Source organism: Cavia porcellus, unplaced genomic scaffold, assembly GCF_034190915.1.
Source record: "Cavia porcellus strain 051 isolate PalLab524CR breed Dunkin Hartley unplaced genomic scaffold, mCavPor4.1 scaffold_10, whole genome shotgun sequence".
Taxonomy (NCBI): Eukaryota; Metazoa; Chordata; class Mammalia; order Rodentia; family Caviidae; genus Cavia; species Cavia porcellus.
The window spans coordinates 36,956,786-36,961,961 of NW_026947493.1; the positions used below are offsets into that span (position 1 = coordinate 36,956,786).

General features: G+C 41.0%; 1 pseudogene; it reads left to right on the plus strand.

The window, feature by feature from the left end:
• The first annotated feature begins 224 nt into the window (after positions 1-224).
• Positions 225-948, plus strand: LOC134477878 (transcription factor BTF3-like; annotated as a pseudogene).
• Positions 949-5,176: the final 4,228 nt, after the last annotated feature.

The following is a 5,176-nucleotide window of genomic DNA, read 5'->3' on the forward strand; positions in this document are numbered from 1 at the left end:
ATGTAATCTATTAACTAGTGATTTCCTACTGTTTATTTTTTGTGAAATTCTGTATAATTTGTACCCTTTTTCTATTTTTTCTTTTTTCTCCTTAAATAAAATTTAAAAAAAAGATTAAAAAAAAATGGACTAAATAGAACATCCAAAGACGAAAAGTATAGTATCAAGGTGAAAATTAAAAATTTCCGGCACCTCTTGGTGGAACCCGAGGAGAGGAGCCTCAGATGAAAGAAATGATCATGAACCAAGAAAAACTTGCCAAACTGTAGGCACAAGTACACATTGGTGGGAAAGGAACTGCCCGCAGAAAGAAGAAGGTGGTTCTTGGAATAGCCACAGCAGATGATAAAAAACTTCAGTTCTCATTAAAGAAGTTAGGGTAAACAATATCTCTTTTTTTGAAGAGGTGACTATGTTTACAAACCAAGGAACTGTTATCCACTTCAACAACCCAAAAGTTCAGGCATCTCTGGCAGCAAACACTTTCACCTTTACAGGCCATGCCGAGATGAAGCAGCTGACAGAAATGCTACTCAGCATCTTGAACCAGCTTGGTGCAGACAGTCTGACTAGTTTAAGGAGACTGGCTGAAGCTCTGCCCAAACAATCTGTGCACTACTTGCTATTGGAGAGGATGATGATGATGAAGTTCCAGATCTTGTGGAGAATTTTGATGAGGTTTCTAAGAATGAGGCAAACTGATCTGAGTCAGCTTCTGAAAAAGATAAAACTTGAAAGAAATTACTGGGAGCTGCTATTTTATGACTGCTTTTTAAAATTGTTTTTGTTTATGGATCTGATAAAATCTAGATCTCTAATATTTTTTAAGCCCAAGTCCCTTGGACACTGCAGCTCTTTTCAGTTTTTGTTTACATTCAATTTATTCTTTGCAGCCAGTTAAGCTGAAGAAGCCTAGGAATAAAGTTTGAAACAGATTAATAAAAAAAATTCTGCGGGCATTAATAAAATGAGGCTTGTGGTACACATCTGTGATCCTGGCACTCAGGAGGCTGAGGGAGAAGGATTGCCATAAATTCAAGGCCAGCCTGCACTACACAGTAAGATCCCCTCTGGAAAAGAAAAATACATAGATAAATAAATAAAATTAGGCTTTTCTAAAAAAAAAAAAATCAGTGAACTAGAAAGCCTAGCAATAAAATCAACTTTAAAAGGAAGTGCAAATATTTTTTTAAATTTTATTTTGAAAGTAGTAAAAATGCAATAGCACAAGACAGAACAAAGCCAATCAAGACAATGCAGTGAAATTGGTACAGGATTTCACAGTAGGATACTGGGATAGTAGTAATAGGTACTATGGTACATCTCTTTAACTTCACAATTGTTGTCCAGTCAATTAGGTAGAGCAAAATCAAACAAAAAATAGAACATTATAAAACCAATCGAGAGTACTGAATAGAGCAAAAGAAACATAACAAAACAATACAGTGAAAACAACCTTTGCCTTCAAACAGAAGATAGAAAGAAATCCCCCATATTTGCTACACAGCATACGGTCATCCTCCCAAGAGATGCTGAGACATCTGTCCCCAGTAGCTATGGGGCGTGGCAGTAGGCTCACATGTAACGGTTCCCCCTCCAGGCCCACACCGCAGGAGCTTACCAAGAGGGCAGGTGAATAAGCTGCTTGAGTCCCACCATGGCCGGATCTTGGGAGCGCTGATTCTCCTCCTGGCCCTCGCCACAGGCAATGAAGCGCAAATATTAGAGAGACTGGGTTGGGAACCTAGAACCTTGGTTACTATGGGGAATATGTGTGGGCTGGTACATGTGAAATTGGAGTTTCATAGAAAATAGTACACAAAATTATTTAAGAAACAATGATCTATATACAAAATGTATAAAAGTTACAAACTAAGAAATTCAGTGATCTCCCAGTAGGATAAACGTACACACAGAAACCATGCATAGCACTTATCAGATCACTAGAGACCAATGTTTAGGGTATAGTCCTAAAGGTGTCCCACTTTCCCTGCCTTAAATATAACGGAACAAATATAAGAACCTCTTTTGTTCTTTTTCTTTCTTTGATTTTGTTTTCTTTTTGAGATAGGATCTCACCATGTAGCCTAGGCTGGCCTGGAATTCACAGTGATTCTCCTGCCTCAGCCTCTTGGGTGCTGGGATTATAAACATGTGTCACTATGTAATTGAGGCTTTTTGTGAGAAACTTCAAATCAATGCAGTTGCAACATTAAAGTGCTGAAAGAAAAAAATATAAATAAGAATTCTGTACTCAGTGAAAATATTTTTAAAATATTAATGTGTAAACCTCAGCACAAAAAGCAAAATTAAAGACTTTTAAAAACAAAAACACATGCTAATGTTAAAAAGCAAACACTAAACAAACATGCATAACACCCTCCCCAAGAGAATAATACACTGATAGGGAAGATAAAAATCAAATATTAAAAAATAATCTAAAAAGGAGAGAAAAATTATTCTTGAACAAACAGAACATACAGCAGACAAGAAAGGTGGTAGCCTTGAAATGGATTGATTTGTTGTTAATTAAAGAGGATAGAGCTTCTGAGATTGTCAAGCTAGATTAAAAAAATAAAAGCACAGCCAGACATGGTAGCCCACACCTGTAATCCTAGCTAGTTACTGGCAGACTAAGGTAGGAGGCCTACAAATTTTAGGCCAGCTAGGCAATTTATGTGACGTTTTAAATTAGTTTTTTGATTTTTGTTTTTGAGACAGAGTCTTGCTATGGAGTACAGGCTGGCCTTGAATTCACATATGTAGGCCAGGCTGGCTTCCAACTCACAGCAATCCTCTGCCTCAGCTTCCCATGTGCTGGGATTACAGGTGTGTGCCACCACTCCTGGCAGCCTGAGCAATTTAGTGAGACTCTATCATGGAATGGAATGGGCCAAGAATATGTCTCAATGGTTGAGTTCTTACCTAGCACGCTAAACCCCTGGTTTCGATTCCCAAAAATGGATGGGTAAGCAAAAACTATGAGATAGGGCTGTATGTCCATAACAGTAGTAAATCAGAGGGAAGGAGGTAGAGGGAGAAAAAGAAAGAGACAGCCCCCAAATACATGGAGCAACTCAACTTCCTGTAGAACATGTAAAATCATACAACCACGTGAAAAGAACCCAGCCATTTCTTATTCAATCACAGATACACCTATCACATGGAATCCTAAGTACTCAGCAGAAGTAAAAATAGGGTCTTCACTGAGACCACACACATGTGTTCACAGCAGCTGTGGTGTTAAGCCACCAACAGGTGGATGAGTCGGGTGTGATGGTGACGCTCAAGCTTCCTGCTGCCTCTCTGGGGAAAGGACTACTTCCTCCGTGCTTCCTGTCGGTAGGACTCCCAGTCGCCACAGCTGGGGGTGTTGGGCCCCCCTGCTGGTGTTGCAGGTGCTCCTCTTTGACCTAGAGGAAAAATAAGCCTACAGGGGCGGTCGCCTCCAGGAAATAGTGGGCCTGGTCACCTTCTGTGGAGGGGAGAGGAAGACACCTTGTCCCTTTGCTGTTCCTCTGGTCCCACACTCAGGGTCCCAAACCACTGCAACCTTCCTATTGCTACCTGAGAATTAGGGTTCCAGGGCTTTTAGGGTTTCCAGGGTTCATAGCTTTCTAAACAGGGCAGAAGAAGGAGGAATGGGTCTACACCACCTACGAGACCAGAGACTAGAGTCTGGTTTACTTTTATTTTTAATTGCGCTTAAAACACACACACACACACACACACACACACACACACACACACACGGCTGGAGATTTAGTTCAGCAGCATAAGCACCTGCCTGGCAAGCATGAGGTTGTGAGTTCGATCTTGGTACTGAAAAAAAAAAAAGACACACACACATCATCTGAAGTTGTGTGTTGTATATATTTACATCATTGTGTAAAAGATCTCCAGAACTTTGTCTTACAAAACCAAGATTCTCTTCACTAAGCTCTCATGTCCCCTTTTCCAGCCCCTGACAATCCTACCACACTGTAAGAATGTTTCTATGACTCTGATCTTTCAGATAACTCACATTAGTGGAATTGTGTGGTATTTTTAATTTTTTGTGACCAGCTTATTTCATGTAGCATAATAACATTAAAGTTCATGCAGGCTGTGACTGTCAGAATTTCCTTCCCTTTAAAATCTGGGTGATCTGCTGAGCATAGTGATGAACACCTGCAGTCCTGGCATTTCGGAGGCTGAGATAAGAGGACTGAGAGAAATTAGGAGGCAGCCTGAGCTACACAGTCTCTGAGTCCAGCCTAACTGCTTAATGAGACCATCTCAAAAAAAAGGATATCCTATTGTATGTTCAAGATGTGATCAAAGTGCAGTATACAAATTTTCTTACATTAAAAGACTATCATTAATCTCCCTCCAAATGTTCCCCCTTGCTTCAAACACTCCTTCCACGCCACTTTCTGAAGCAGTCCTCAGCTGCCTAGATGCTCCCCCAAGTCTTAGGCAGCCATGGGGTGGACTATTTTGGAGGTAGCCAAATCTTGAGTTTGTGACTGACTCAGTGCAATGCTGGGACTAGGGATGCCAAGATGAAGGCTGGGTGACTGCCGGGTCAGTCCACATTGCATTGGCACTGCTCTAACCCCAGCAGTCTGGGTAAGATAAAAGGGCAGCAAGAGGCTTGTTTTGCCATTTTGCTCTGGTTGCTCCTGCTGTCTTCCACTGCCATGAACAGTTGGCCCTCAGCTATGCCACCCTGCCTAGGAGCCAGCTGAGTATGGACTGCAACCTCCACAAACTGTGAGCTAAATAAACCTTTCTCCTTTTAATTTTGGACGTCAGTATTTTGTCTCAGCAATGAGAGAAAGGTAACTAAGATACGAATCAATTCAGAGTGTTTATCTTTCATGGTCATCTTGACCTTGTGGGAAGACCAGAAGTTGTGCAGAGCCAGATTCAGTAAACGAGAAGGAAGACACACCTGTTATGATCCCGTCGGTCCGCTGGATGGTGCTCAGCAGCAGCAGTCACCGTATTTGTATCCCACCCTGTGAAGACACTAAGGAAAGAGAACCTCCAGAACTACTTCAGAAAGTGACAAGAAGGATGGAACAAGTGTGTTCAAAGTGAAGGAGTGTCTTGTGGGGGACTAATGTGTCTTTTCCTAGAATAAATCTTAAATTTTTAAAATGTTTAGGCATTAAAGTGTATTTTGAGTACA